Below are 16,572 nucleotides of genomic sequence, written 5' to 3'. Positions count from 1 at the left end.
TGCTGAAAAGCTGATGCTAAACTGCTATGCTGAAATGTAATGTGTAAGAAGAAAGTGAATAATTCAGATTGAAATGATACATGAACACTGGGGGCTTGAATGTGTGATGAGTGAAGAAAATAAAGTAAAAAGGCTTGGAAAAGCAGCAGAATATTTGAACTGCAAACTTTTGAACTAACTTGATGGTGAATGATCTGTCGCCATGGCAACGGCATTTGATGACACCCCATAATACGCTTAGATGCGTTGATGGCTGCATCGTTACCAAACCTGTGAAGTTTTGGGCCGTTTGGAACATTTTCACTGAAGTTATGAGAAAACCGTGTTTCATGGCGAGCATTGTGTTGCCATGGCAACAGCATTTGAAGAAACCCCATAATTGACGTAGAGCTGTTGAGGGCTGGACCGGTGATATACAAGCGAAGTTTGGGGAACGATCGGACCGTTTCCATTGGACTTACAGCAACATCGTGCTTAATGGCGAGTGGTCTGTCACCATGGCAACGGCATTTGATGACACCCCATAATACGCTTAGATGCGTTGATGGCTGCATCGTTACCAAACCTGTGAAGTATTGGGTCGTTTGGAACATTTTCACTGAAGTTATGAAAAAACCGTGTTTCATGGCGAGCATTGTGTTGCCATGGCAACAGCATTTGAAGAAACCCCATAATTGACGTAGAGCTGTTGAGGGCTGGACCGGTGATATACAAGCGAAGTTTGGGGAACGATCGGACCGTTTCCATTGGACTTACAGCGACATCGTGCTTAATGGCGAGTGGTCTGTCACCATGGCAACGGCATTTGATGACACCCCATAATACGCTTAGATGCGTTGATGGCTGCATCGTTACCAAACCTGTTAAGTTTTGGGCCGTTTGAAGCATTTTCACTGAAGTTATGAGAAAACCGTGTTTCATGGCGAGCATTGTGTTGCCATGGCAACGGCATTTGAAGAAATCTCAAAACTGTCTCGTCGATGTCTTCACGGCTGGACTGTTAGCACACATGTGAATTTTGAGCACTTTTTGAACATTTTCATAGGAGTTAAAGGGATATCGTCTTTTATGGCGAGGGATGCGTTTCCATGGAAACGGCATATGGTGACATTTCAGATTTGGCGTAGAGCTGTTGAGGCATGGACCGGTGATATACAAGTGAAGATTGGGGGGACGATTGGACCGTGTCCATTGGACTTACAGCGACATCGTGTTTCATGGCGAGTGGTCTGTCGCCATGGCAACGGCATTTGATGACACCCCATAATACGCTTAGATGCGTTGATGGCTGCATCGTTACCAAACCTGTGAAGTTTTGGGCCGTTTGGAACATTGTGTGTGAGAGAGAGAGAGAGAGAGAGAGAGAGAGAGAGTGTGTGTGTGTGTCAGAGAGAGAGAGAGAGAGAGAGAGAGAGAGAGAGAGAGAGAGAGAGAGAGAGAGAGAGAGAGAGAGAGAGACTGTGTGTGAGAGAGAGACTGTGTGTGAGAGAGAGAGACTGTGTGTGAGAGAGAGAGACTGTGTGTGAGAGAGAGACTGTGTGTGAGAGAGAGAGAGTGTGTGTCTGTGTGAGAGAGAGAGAGAGAGAGAGAGAGAGAGTGTGTGTCTGTGAGAGAGAGAGTTAGTGAGAGAGAGAGAGAGAGAGTTTGTGAGAGAGAGAGAGAGAGAGAGAGAGAGAGAGAGAGAGAGAGAGAGAGTATGAAATGAACAGTTAGAACTGACTGCTGTCAGTTGGAGTGATGACATCATCGTGTTCCATTACACAGGTGTTTATAGTTGAGCTAACGAGCTCTGTAGAGATCAAAGGTTTGCATTGTTCTGAATGAGAGATAAACCTCTTACATGTGAACGTTTTGTGGAAGAACCATAACAGATATCTGTGAAATTTCAAAACGTGAAGCATGTCAAGGAAGTTGAGTATCTGAGGTGTCATTTTTGTGTACTTTCGGGTTAATAATGTGGCCTTTTTGGCAGTTTAACTAAAGGTGTGCGGCTGCTGCTGTGAGGAAATATCAGCCTGAAATTACAATGGGTTTTAATGGAGACATGTTGAACGTTTTTTGTCACTTCATGCCCTCAAGAGGCATTTTGTTTAATTATTTTTGCTTAATTATTTGTCATTTTTCAAGCTACGAGATGTTTTCCTACGTTTGTCATGAAAGATTATGTCTCAGGAATGTAGGGTTTGGGAATTATGGCAGTTTTAAAAAAAAATATGAAGGCAAATTTCAAGATTTCCTACCCTCTAGCTGTGACATCACGCACTCTAGTTAATGTTAAAATCTGAAGAAAGCCTCTTTACCAAGGTCTGAACAATGTTTAATATCTCTAAAAGTAAGAATCAGATTTAAAAGTTGTGTTACACGAATAATGTCAGAAAGATGTGTAACATTTTAAAGTTGGAATGAGGTTTCTGAGTGAAAGTATGAATGAACAGTTAGCAGTTGAAGTCGCATGAAGATTGTTCAAGTCTGAAGATTTTCTCCATTGACTTCAATGGTTAAAAATGTGATGAATTATGGGATGTATCTCTGGAATTATGAAAGTTATGAATAATCCAAATTATAGCCATTGATTCCCGACCGAGCTGAACGTTTTGATGTTTGAACGGAGTTTCTGCGATGTTGAATGCAGGAGGAGAAGAGGTGCAAAGTTCCGGCGGAATAATAATAATAATTTTGTTCGTAGAATAACATATAGTGGGAATGCTGTATCAGCATTCCCACTAAATCACATGAAAGATCAATCATTCATGTTCCACAACATCACCTGTCAACACTACTATGTTAGCTCTATTCATTACAATTACAACATTATTGTGAAAAATGAAACCTATTGCCAGTCAGAGTGAAATGGTAAATTGGTAAAGTTGTTACGGTTAATACAAAAAAGCAAAGGTACATTTCCATGGTAACATAATGAAAAAGCTTGTATTGCCTGACAAAACAACTCTGAACCGTAATTTAAAGAAACCTGTGAATCAACACATTTGTAAAGCTAGAATCAGAGAGCTTTTGGTGTTTTCAAAATGTATTTCAATGGTCAAGTTTAAAAGTTTTCAGATGGATTTCTGGTTGTTTTGACCAGAGATGTGCTATTGCACTCTTGTAAAATAGTCATTGAGCAAGAAAAAAGCTTAAAAATATAGAGCGGCAGCCCAAGTTATCACAGCTTTTAAGTTGAGAACACTAAAAAATTACATGTTTTCAATCAATTCTAATCCTTACATTTCTTTTAAAATTACATTATGAAAGTAAGACTTAAAGTGTTTCTGTTTACGCCTTCTTTCTAGACAGCACAGCTTTAATTTAAATGAACAGCCCAGGTGAGGAAAGCCTCATTTCAAAAGATATGATCTAGAGGTAAAATTCCTGAAACACAATCAATCCTAAAGTGCCCTTGTGTTAGCATGCACGGACAGGTGATTGTGAGGCTGAGTGACGTCCCTGTGTGCCAGAACAGAGGCACTGACTTCCAGCCAAGAGGATGATTTGGGTCAGTAGGTAATTGCATTCACAGACCACAGGGGACTTGTTGGCAATTAATCCTGCTAGTGAGCCACGTGAAATATGCCTGTGTACAGTGTGCCAGCCAACTGATAACTGCAGCCCTGTTACTACAGATCTTCAAAGAGTGATACAGGCACAATTCTGCTGCTATCACTTGCAGGTACACAGACACAATAAGAACAAAATGGTGCTGTGCCTGATGTAGCACAAAGTCAGAACTCTTTCTACTCAATTAAGCACAACCCTAACATCTCAAACACTAGCACAAAGCTTTTAAATCCTCCATGATCAGCTACCTAAAAGTGCTATCTTGAAACATGAGGTTTAACGAAACACTTCACCTGATTAACTGTCAGGAATGTCTCAAGCCTTTCCTTCTTTTGGTCAACAATAAATACTGATAATAAAAATGACTTTGATATCTACCAATGTTGGCATAAGAAAACTATGTATAAAGAGATTGTGTTTCAATTCATTTAAAGAAGCTTTAAACATCAAGTTTTGTACAATGTTGCTCATAGTTAGTGACCCTGTTCATTGCTTTTTGAAAAAACAGCAATTGTTTTGTGTTGTAACACTAACAGTTGTACACTAACATCATGCCTCCTGTTGTCATTCTAATCTGTTGATGTGGTTTGGAGTGAATATGTTTGGCATATGGCTCTATGTTGCCAACAACATGCTTCAGTCATTTGAGCGTCTTTAGAGGCTGGCAGCTGTCACTGCATGCCGAGCAAGTGCATCACACACATCGTGTCAAGTGTCCCCTTAGCCTCCAGCTTCTGCCTAATCTGAGATTCATCAGTTAGTGGATATCTGGTCCTAGATGATAGGGGACAGTACATGTCACTTTAGTCACACTATCACTGTCATTTTCACATTGTTACTACTGTTGTTTACTGGTAAATGTTGATGAACAGACAACAAACTGAATGTAAACAATGATGGGCCCTGGGGGGTGTCAACACTCGGTGCTGGACCCTTACCATCATTTCAGCTCAAAAGTTCTGGAATTGGTTTCTTGGCCATAGTTTACGCCCAATTGATCTTATCAGAAACGTAACTATTATTAATATAAATATTAGGACTGAAGATGGGAATTCTGGGAGATATAGTGGATAGAAAGAGAATAACATGCAAGAATCATAAACTAAACCTTCATTTGCTGTTAAATTCAATGACGCTACATCGGCTACTAAAGTAGAACAATACCCACAAATATATACGCCAAAGTTTCAGAAGATGAAAACTCCTTTAGAGATTTCCCGTTCAGCTTCTCTGCTCATCATACACATACATACGTCTCTCTGCTCATCATACACATACATACGTCTCTCTGCTCATCATACACATACATACGTCTCTCTGCTCATCATACACATACACACGTCTCTCTGCTCATCATACACATAAGTCTCTCTGCTCATCATACACATACACACGTCTCTCTGCTCATCATACACATACGTCTCTCTGCTCACCATACACATACGTCTCTCTGCTCATCAAACACATACATACGTCTCTCTGCTCATCAAACACATACATACGTCTCTCTGCTCATCATACACACGTCTCTCTGCTCATCATACACATACATACGTCTCTCTGCTCATCAAACACATACATACGTCTCTCTGCTCATCATACACATACACACGTCTCTCTGCTCACCATACACATACGTCTCTCTGCTCATCATACACATACGTCTCTCTGCTCATCATACACATACGTCTCTCTGCTCATCATACACATACATATGTCTCTCTGCTCATCATACACATGTCTCTCTGCTCATCATACACATACACACGTCTCTCTGCTCATCAAACACATACGTCTCTCTGCTCATCATACACATACGTCTCTCTGCTCATCATACACATACGTCTCTCTGCTCATCATACACATACACACGTCTCTCTGCTCATCATACACATACACACGTCTCTCTGCTCATCATACACACGTCTCTCTGCTCATCATACACATACACACGTCTCTCTGCTCATCAAACACATACACACGTCTCTCTGCTCATCATACACACGTCTCTCTGCTCATCATACACACGTCTCTCTGCTCATCATACACATACACACGTCTCTCTGCTCATCATACACATACACACGTCTCTCTGCTCATCAAACACATACACACGTCTCTCTGCTCATCATACACACGTCTCTCTGCTCATCATACACACGTCTCTCTGCTCATCATACACATACACACGTCTCTCTGCTCATCATACACACGTCTCTCTGCTCATCATACACATACACACGTCTCTCTGCTCATCATACACATACATATGTCTCTCTGCTCATCATACACATGTCTCTCTGCTCATCATACACACGTCTCTCTGCTCATCAAACACATACATACGTCTCTCTGCTCATCATACACATACATACGTCTCTCTGCTCATCAAACACATGCATACGTCTCTCTGCTCATCAAACACATGCATACGTCTCTCTGCTCATCAAACACATGCATACGTCTCTCTGCTCATCATACACACGTCTCTCTGCTCATCATACACATACACACGTCTCTCTGCTCATCATACACATACATACGTCTCTCTGCTCATCATACACACGTCTCTCTGCTCATCATACACACGTCTCTCTGCTCATCAAACACATGCATACGTCTCTCTGCTCATCAAACACATACATACGTCTCTCTGCTCATCAAACACATACACACGTCTCTCTGCTCATCATACACACGTCTCTCTGCTCATCAAACACATGCATACGTCTCTCTGCTCATCATACACATACATACGTCTCTCTGCTCATCAAACACATGCATACGTCTCTCTGCTCATCAAACACATGCATACGTCTCTCTGCTCATCATACACACGTCTCTCTGCTCATCATACACATACACACGTCTCTCTGCTCATCATACACATACACACGTCTCTCTGCTCATCATACACATACATATGTCTCTCTGCTCATCATACACATGTCTCTCTGCTCATCATACACATACACACGTCTCTCTGCTCATCAAACACATACATACGTCTCTCTGCTCATCATACACATACATACGTCTCTCTGCTCATCAAACACATACACACGTCTCTCTGCTCATCAAACACATACATACGTCTCTCTGCTCATCATACACACGTCTCTCTGCTCATCATACACACGTCTCTCTGCTCATCAAACACATGCATACGTCTCTCTGCTCATCAAACACATACATACGTCTCTCTGCTCATCAAACACATACACACGTCTCTCTGCTCATCATACACACGTCTCTCTGCTCATCAAACACATGCATACGTCTCTCTGCTCATCATACACATACATACGTCTCTCTGCTCATCAAACACATACATACGTCTCTCTGCTCATCAAACACATGCATACGTCTCTCTGCTCATCAAACACATGCATACGTCTCTCTGCTCATCATACACACGTCTCTCTGCTCATCATACACATACATACGTCTCTCTGCTCATCATACACATACATACGTCTCTCTGCTCATCATACACACGTCTCTCTGCTCATCATACACACGTCTCTCTGCTCATCAAACACATGCATACGTCTCTCTGCTCATCATACACATACACACGTCTCTCTGCTCATCACTTATGTTGGACATTGCCGTACAGAAGTCAAACATGCCAAAGGGATGGATATATGATATTGTTTTTATAAAAAGCTTCTTCAACTGGACAAAGCCTACTTCATTTGTTTCTTTAATTATAAAAAATATGAAAAATCTCGGACTTTATTTAAGGGGCATTCATTTGAATGCACCTTAAAACACATTCATAATTGTCCATACAAGTGCTCTGAAACTGTAGTACTATTTATTTTTCATAAATACCATATTTGAATGAATAACATCAAGCTTATTGAGAGATCTTCCCTTAACAAATGGCTACAGGCTGATGGAACAAACAGACTACAGAGTTCACTGACAGCAATACAGCATGTCATTAAGGAATCTTTTCATCTGATGCAATCAAAAGTGAATTCTTCAGACATAAGGTAAAGGAGGTCATGACATCATGCGGTGTGTGTGGAGATTCATTTAGTATTGGAACAGAGGTGAGATATTCAAACTCTGTCCACCGGCACACAGCCAGGTCAGCATTAACAAGAGGAACCGAGTCAAAGACATCCAATAATGTGTCGGGAGCGGTTGTTTTGTCATCACTATCAATGCCGACTACAAAAGAGGAACAAACTTAGATTGGGAGTCAATCCCAAATCGAGAACTATCGAGCAGACACTGACATATAAAAGAGTACATGAAGCTGTCATTGTTGCCAAATATGCTACCAGACAGTATTACATATTTAAAACCATTCTGCAAGTGTTTCATTCTAAAGTATCCAATCTGCCCTCTAAAACTCTCAACAGCATGGATGAAAGTAGCTGTTTAGAAGGCCTCATTAGTTCAAGAGTAATCTAGAGTTAAACACAAAAACAGAAAGTAATCAAACCCTTAATAAGAGAGATAATCTCCTCCACTTTAGCGTGGTTCTCCAGCTCCCCGCTGTAATTGCTCTTGTTAATCATGCCTTGATTTGTTGACGAGATTCATTAAGAAAACTTGTCTTGAAAACATCAAATCTCTCCCAATCTGGGGATGCAAACATCTTGAAATTAAGTGCAGTGAGAGCAGATTAAGTCGTTTTAAAAGCTATGGTCAGAGAGTGATGTAACCAGCGACCAGCGTCTGTCACTGCTTCTTAAACCAGTAGAGCCACTGAAATATCTCAAAACACTCTTGTTGATGGTGTTTTTGTTATAGTAAAATGTTGAATGAAGTGCTTTGAGTCAGCATTCACCCATTCATACAGAGGCTGCCTACAAGAGAGACTAAGGCCTAGGCTCCACGGGAACGAAAACGGGTTGTTTCCGCATATTTCTCATGCGTATAGCCCTTTAAGCTCGACGACGCCGTAACGGAAACTTAGAAACAGACCCTGCAAACGACAACGGGTCCAAAGGTGGATAGATCTGGGAACGGAGCACTCTGGGGGGTCCAACGGGGCCGTGTGGTCGCCTATACGGTCATCCGTTTCTGATAATGACGACGCAATAGCCCTGCCTCTCCCCACCTCTGCTGCTCACCCCCGCAAAAGTAAACTGCACACTGAATTCAGATTATTTATCTTTATCTCGATATGGACATAAACGCGAGTGAAGTCTAATCTGACAGGACGGAGACACGCAGCTCCTCCGGCTGTGATGCAGCGGGAGCAAGTCACACACTTCAAGTCAGATCATCACCCTTAGCTATTTTAATGACCTCTCAAACTACCTAAACTAGTTATAAATATGTTTATTTTTACTGTCGAGTCATCATTACTGGATCAGCTGCTGCATGAGACAGACACTGACGCTGTGAGAAGAGAGGAAAAAGAGAGGCTCCGTGTATTTTATTATTATTATTATATATCATTATATCGTCGTTATTCATTTGTTTTAAAGCTCAATAAATAACAATGAAGACCTTTGACCGGCACTTTGAAAGTTTAAATCTTCCGGACAAAATTATAACACACGTTGACCGGCGAAAAACTCTGCCCGGTTCCGTCGACCCCCACCAAGGAGAATAAACAGAAGTGCAGCCATGACAACCATTCTTCTTCGCTGCTTTTGTGGAGGAAGTTGCTGCTTTGGTGGAGGAAGTTACAGCGCCACGTACAGGCTCGGCATATGTACTGCAGCTTTTCCAGCGGTTGGATGTAAACGGAGCCGTCTCGTGGAGCTTGACACAATCCGGTGTATATTGCGTGTGGGCAGAAGCTTTTTTGCGTTTGCGTTTGCGTTACTCCGATGCGTTTTGCCGTATGCGTTCCCGTGGAGCCGGGGCCTAACACACACACTTTTGGCCATCTAGAGAAATGGGGTTCAGTATCTTACCCAAAAAAACTTCCAAGGTGTGGCAGCAGTGGCTCAGTCTGTAAACCGAAGTGTCGCGGCTTCGCGTCCTGATCAGACAAACAAACAAAAATACGGAGTGTTAGCTGGTAGCTGGAGAGGTGCCAGTTCACCGCCTGGACCACTGTCGAGGTGCCCTTGAGCAAGTCACCTAACAACGAAACTGCTCCCTGGCGCCGGCTAACTGGCAGCCTCTCTGCTCTGCCTGTCTGCATGTGGTTGCGTTTGTGCATGTATATCCTCCCTGTGTGTGAAATGTGTGTAAACACAACACAATTGAGAAAGAAATGTAATAAAGTATGTCTTATTCTTCTTATTCTGCAGGGGCTGGGGATCAAACCACCGCTCCAACCCTGAGCCACAGCCCCCCCATTGTTACATACAGTTGAGGCCTAAATGATTAGCCCCCCAGGAGTTATGGAACATTTTCATAAAATTCTTCCCAATGTTTCCAGCATTGATAAAACTTAATATAATCAAACATTCACCAGTGCTATTTAGTAGCTTTTGGTACATTTTGGAAAATAAAATAAGTTTTTAGGCTTGCTTTATATCAAATATAGTGAAAAATGGGTTGGTCAAAAATATTAGCCCCTAGGCCATTAATAGTCAATAGTGCACCCTTTCTGAGCCACAACTGACAACAACCTCTTAGAGTAGTTCTTTACTAGGTTGGCACAGGTCTCTTGAGGGATGTCGGCCCATTCTTCCATTGCAAAGTGTTTTTGTTTTAGCTTTTTGTATTTGGTGTAAATACTTATTATCCTTATATATTTATTTCTAACTACTTTGCAACTTGTTTATGTTTGCACTACCAGATACCAAAGCTAATTCCTACCTGGCAATAACCTTGATTCTGATTCTGATTGTGAAAATGTTATATAGTTTCACCTCAAATCTAACGAATACCAAAAAAGATAGGACGTTTTGCAGATACTTGGTCATAACCCAACTGGATAGACCGAAATGTTTACCTGAAGATGGCACTAGACAGAAAGTAAAGGTCATTGTTTTTACAATCAAGGGGAAATGAATACCCTTCCATCCAAAAGTGAACTGGTTCAGACGTAAAACCACAGATAATGTGGTTGTAGTTACTTTGAACATGTTCATCAGTCGTTGCAGGGTAAGCTTGGTGTTGATGCATGTTTCAAGTACATATTGGCATTAGTGGACGGTCCTGAAGACCTGTATTTCCAATATGAAAAGGAATGTAAATACAGCACAATAGCAGCTCCAAGTTCAGCCATATGAAAATTGTAAGGAAAAAATGCTTTACCTACAATTTCATAAACATATATTATTCAGTAATGACTGTGCAAGCATATACAATCCAGAATCCAATAAAACAATATGGGGAAAAAAGAACATTGACTTACACTGTACCAGTGTTCAGCCCCAAGGCTACATTCCCAGCATCATTTAGAGATACAAGTAAAGGATAATCACAGTGAAGTGAGCAGCCCCAGCCCTTAGAGCTAAGTCAAATCATTTACCTTTTCCCTCACCTACTGCCACGCCTGCCACTAAACGTTTGAAGTGTGAAAGTAAGAGCCAGGAGGAAGGTCAGACCTGTTGAGGTGTAGATATCAGTCCGAGTGGATGTTTGCAAAACCAGGATTCTTCAACGACCCGAGCTGCCCCCAACTCTCAAACACACACACATCTGCAGGAAAGCCTTCTGAGCTATTTCACTATTTCTATCCTACAATGTGTATTCAGTGTGTCCAGACACAACACATCTGTGTGCTTTCATCTTCAGCTCTGACCTGCTCATATTGCTGTGCAGTACAGAGTAAGTGTGACGTTGTATTTAAAAGATATCTGTCAAACAGTCAATATAAGTGACTTCCTCTTCCTTGCAGAGATGCACAGGAACATAATGTGTCTGTATTGTGTCTGCAATGACACAGCAATAGCATTTCCTGATCTGTCAAACAGGACAACTACTGACACAAGTTCCCCACAAGCAGCCTATACACACAGCTTTGGACAATGGAAAACCATACATTATGTTATGAATGCCATTTTTTACAGTAATAAGCTGCATTCTCTCACTGAAAAAAGACATGCTACAAACAAACAAAACTATTAAAACAAGAATGAAGCATAGTATGATACTCACAGAGTTTCTTTAGATTATTGAAGCAGAGAAAAGTGTTAGCTTCACTAAAGGAAGTCTCCTCTCAGCCCTTCAAGCCTTGTGCAGCTGAAATGACTCACATTCCCTCTCCCAACCTCTGTCAACCATCATGGAGGAGGTAAACATTTCCAAATATGGAGAAAAAATGAAGACAGTATTGGAGGGCAATATCAGTTTGGTTTGCTTTTAACTTGGAATGCCATACTCTGTGAGCCAGAGTCACTCCGCAGAGCCAGTTCTGTGGTGCATACCTTTCACTAGCAATAATACAGATGATTGTAGAGAACATTTCACCATCACTTTGTGTTCCGTGACCTAAGATGGGCAACACTGAGCCTGCCCAACAAGCTCCATTTTTAAAAGAATAACTATAAAAAATGTAGAGAAGTCAAGTTAGCCAATTCAAAAAATGTATGGAAATATAGACATAAGTGACTTTGTTGTTAATCAGGCGACCAGGGCCCGATTAGAAGGCAAAGATAGCCCATTTACTGTGAAAAGCTGTCCTGTCACACGGATTGTGTTCAAGTAATTAAGAAGGTATAATTAAAGTCTGATTACTCCCCATGCGCTCTGTGGGTCAGCCCAGATCACGATCATATTAACAGCTGCTTAGAGAGCACATTACACCTCCCTGCCTGCACTGGAACACTTTTCAAGGGCGACTTGGCTGGAGAATGCTCCTTTTCTCAAACTAGTATCTTAAAGGACTGCGTTCACACAACTGACATCTTTATACTGTATGTTCATAAAGTCTTTGCAATTATTTTTGTGGGTAAAGAGCACAATTCCAAATGACTTTCCCAAATTCCTTAAGTCCTAAAACGTGTACAAATCTCATGTAGCAGTGACAACTCAGTGGGGAACCCAAAGAAATTAAGTTAACTACTACATGTAAAGGTGATTTGTGGTAGAAGAGTGATTTGCAAAAATTCTGGAAAAGTTTTGAAGTGTATTAGAAGAGGCAGCAAAACAGGGTCACATGGCAATGCAAGAACCTTAAAAACACCTTGAATAACAGAGGTGTCATAACATTATTATTGTTTTATTGTAATTGCACTGTTGCACTGTTGAGGAACCTGTGACCTAAGTTTTTCATTCACTCCATAACTACACTGTAGTTGTGTATATGACAATACATCTTTGAATCTTGAATTGAAATGTGCTCCTTACAATGAGCTAAACCATATTAAATGCAATAAACTTAGCTAAACAGCTTACAGAGAAGCTTGATGACATCACATGCCATGTCTTTACTGGACGCTCATGCACACTTTTGAAGCTTCCATGTGCTGCCTCTTTGGTACTGTAGCAAATGTGTGATCGTTTTGAGAGGGATTTGACCCGGACTTGCCATATCCATATTTTCATCTCCTCAAACTACAACGCATGACTCTCCAAACACAACATGGAAGCACAAAAGCTATCTCACCTTTTCTCTTCTCTGGATGTAACGGAAATCCTGGAAGGCTGATGAAGTGATGCCCTTCACTGTGTGTTGAAATCTGTTGACATTGAGAAATAGTGACGAATCTGTATTACTCAAATAGATTATATAACTCCTATAAATCCTGCATGAACCTAAGTACGTTTTCCATTTAAATATGAGTCAGCTGTCACAGCCTGTAGGAGTCATTTGTCACTGCAGAGATACAGTTCAGGGGAAACACTGCTTGTTGTTTAGTGAACAGACTAAACTCAAATAATATTCATTATAAAGGGTATCTCTATCAGGAAAAGTACAAAGCAACATGAAAAGGTTCTGAAAAGGTTTAAAGTGAATATTAAATATTCAAGTGATATCTGTGTTCTAAACAAATAGAAACAATTGTTTTTATAAAAAGATTATTTCAATCCCTTAAACAAGTGTTTTTTTTTTTTAAATGTCATAACTGAATTCCGTGACACGTTGTTTCCTCTTCTGTTCTTTGCATTTCTATATATTTTATTTTTTGAATGTTACCGTTACAATAAAGTACAAAAATATTTTTAAAAAATGTCATGGGTGTTGTCCCACTCATATAGGTAAATCAAAGAGTAGAGTGAGGGAGGTGTCAATCAAGTAACCTGCTTGCAGTCCTGAGCACTGTGCACAGCTCCTCCGTGAAAGTACCAGCAACCACACATGAAGCTTCCTTTAGAGTATTACAAATATACTCTGCAGGAAAACACCCATCTACACTTTGAATTTAGTTTTAATTGTATTTATTATTATTATTATTATTATTATTATTATTATTATTATTATTATTATGCAGGTATCGTGACTTTTTTTTAAATCAACATAGATTCATGTAAAAGGAAAAGGTATGAGTTGCTAACGAGCCTGCCACATGTCACACCCTAACCTGAGAGCCCAGCAGGCCCCGACATGTCCACACTCCTATGTTGTCTCTGAAGTCTGGTGTCATTGTCTGCTTTTGTTTTTAGTCTTTTTTCTATGGTCAATGCATATTTTAGTGGAGGTTTATTCTTTACAAAATTATAAAACATTATTGTTTTATGCGGTCAAGAGATCTTACACTGTCAATAACTAACTTCATTTTGACTTAACACATGTATACAACATAGGGCTGTTGTTGAATAATTTCAGGAGAAAAAACTATACCTACTATACTGTGATAAAGTCACAGAATGTACAAGATCAATTTGGGAAAACTAGTGTTTTTTTTTTATTTTGGGGTGCAATTGGGGAAACAGGTTAGAATATTTTATGATACCAAGATGGAATATGATTTCATCCAGATGACCGGAGGAGTCTCTGAGGATTCTGGAAAAACCTTCAGAACAGTAGTTAGTGATGTTAAAGGACCCTGTAGCAAAGACTGTCAGGTATCTGCAGATGCAGAAGCAGTGCGTCTTGTCTTCATTTTTGGTACCAATAAACCATATTTACCAAGCTTATAGGGAACACTAGCTTCGGGTTATGGTAACACTTTCTGAAAGACCACCGTTTTCTCATTTCGCTCTACTCTTCAATTTGAGTCTGGTGAAACTGCTGTTCCTTCCAAAAAAGCACATCCTCATTAAAGTAACACAAACAGTTGAATGTCTTGACTAAACCTACCAGGGGGGCCCCGGCTCAAAGGCAGTTGATGCACTCATCTTTTAACTTTAACATCATCAACGCTGTCAAACGAGTTCTTTTTAACCAGAGATTTTAGAGACAGTTCCGTTTAATGTTGCCCGAGTCAGAAATGTGTCGGAGCGACGCAGATGTATTCGGTTTGATGACAGCACTCTTATGGGACCTTAGTGTTATTGATTTGAAATTCAACATCTAAGTCAAAGTATGAATTCAGTCTTTCAACCAAGACAGTGAGACTTATTTTTCACACTAGTGATATTTTATGGCAGAACAATACCTGTAGTCTAGACAGAGATTTTCATATATTGACATTGACAACGTTAAAGCTACAATAGGGAGGTTTTCAGTACTCATCTGTGTGTGTATGACCCTTGTAAAGCTTTAGAGGAGACATGCACAAAAAACCGTCACAATACTGCGGCATGATAGTTACATTCCATACTTATACACAATACTATACACACCTAATGAATGGGGTTTCATTTAAAATGTAGACTTTGTCCTTAAGAAAATTCCCAGATGATGTTATCAACAGGCTGAGACAGTCGAATGGATAAAATTACACTTATCTTAAGTGCAGTCACTTAATCCAGAACTGTCTGAGGTAACATGTTGCATTGTCAAGGGGCCAGCAGAGAGTATCTGACCAGGGTCTTGAGAAGTAAAAGAAGACTTGACATGGGGCCAGGCCTGAACTGTGTGGACATGTTAATGTCACTTCATGCCAATTATGTTTTCCTGGCTTGTCTTTTCATACAGACCAGGGTTAAAAGTATTCTAAGGCCTTCACTGTAAATTAGTCCTTTATGGGCCTGAACAAACGTATACGTGTGTGCAATGAATTATAATGTAAGTCGAATGGATACAGAAGTCCCAACAACTTTACAGAAACAACAGTATTCTCCAAGTTAATGATAGAGAGCGTCATAAAAACTACGTTAACAACGTGGCGAATCTGTGCTGCCGTAAACAAGTCCGCAAATATTATTTTGTTTAACGACGAAGCTAAAACTAGCAAACACTCAGGGAGCTAACTGTTATTCCTGTAATGGGACACTTGGTGAATGGATGCTTATGAGCCTGCTGAAGTGAAATATCAGCGACATATTTCTGCTCTCGTGTTTCTGCACTGACAGGCAGTCTTCCGCATTGCTCAGCGGCAGAGGGCTGAGAACAGACCCAACAGAGTCGCCTGAGTCCCGTTCCACAGGGTTTAAACTCAACCGGGCTGAGCCGGGCTGAGCCGGGCTGAGGACTAGCTAACCGACACGTTAACTTTGCTAGTCTCCTCATGTAACAGTAGTACAAGCCGAGGCTATCGTGTGAGTCCACGCCCTCACTGTGAACCCAGTCCAAGCTACAGTAAAAAGGCATATCATAGCCACAAGGCCGAACACATTAAAGACGAGCTACACCGGGTTATCACACACACATTAAACTTCACAGCCGACAGACGCATAAACATATGTTTAAAGTGCTCCAAAGTTGTGCTTACCTCGCTTTCTAGGGAATATTATAACAGAGGTTCCAATCCCACCCAAAAAGTGAAACTTCTTGATCCAAATTCTGGGAGAGTTGTAGGCAGTGACGTCACGCTCTGAAATTCCAGCCGCCTGCAGTGAGGAGAGGTTTGCCCATGTAAGGCAGCAGGCCGGCGGGAGAGTGTTTACACCGGGCCGACAACACGACAACAGGGGACATTATACTGGAAGTCCGCTTTTTTAGAAGCTAAACCCTGTGACTCTGTCTTAGTGCATATGATGGTAAAATCGTGCTGTTTGAAACATATCAGGAAATAATATATAAATTGTCAAAGTATCCACACCTGCACAATTGCATCCAATTAAATAGCAATACAATAGTATGGAGCACACACAGTA

At 40.8% G+C, this 16,572-nt stretch overlaps 1 protein-coding gene across 6 annotated transcripts in view; it reads right to left on the bottom strand.

Annotated features, from left to right (window-relative positions):
• The window catches only part of lpp (LIM domain containing preferred translocation partner in lipoma), a 169,161-nt gene extending 152,856 nt beyond the window's left edge, over positions 1-16,305 (bottom strand). Inside the window, exons 1-3 of one of the 6 annotated variants that reach the window (XM_034140864.1) lie at positions 16,188-16,300; positions 13,037-13,109; positions 9,444-9,511 (exon numbers count right to left, since the gene is read on the bottom strand). The gene's annotated coding sequence lies outside the window, so the exon portion shown is untranslated. Of the gene's footprint in view, positions 1-9,443; positions 9,512-10,957; positions 10,980-11,586; positions 11,608-13,036; positions 13,110-16,187 lie in introns of those variants that run through there. The other 5 variants (XM_034140870.1, XM_034140863.1, XM_034140868.1 and 2 more) reach the window with 5 other exon arrangements.
• Between the last annotated feature and the right edge of the window lie 267 nt (positions 16,306-16,572).

The sequence above is a fragment of the Trematomus bernacchii genome, unplaced genomic scaffold (assembly GCF_902827165.1).
Source record: "Trematomus bernacchii unplaced genomic scaffold, fTreBer1.1, whole genome shotgun sequence".
Classification (NCBI taxonomy): domain Eukaryota; kingdom Metazoa; phylum Chordata; class Actinopteri; order Perciformes; family Nototheniidae; genus Trematomus; species Trematomus bernacchii.
Note: the sequence above shows the minus strand (reverse complement) of the source record. Positions and strands in the feature narration are given on the sequence as shown.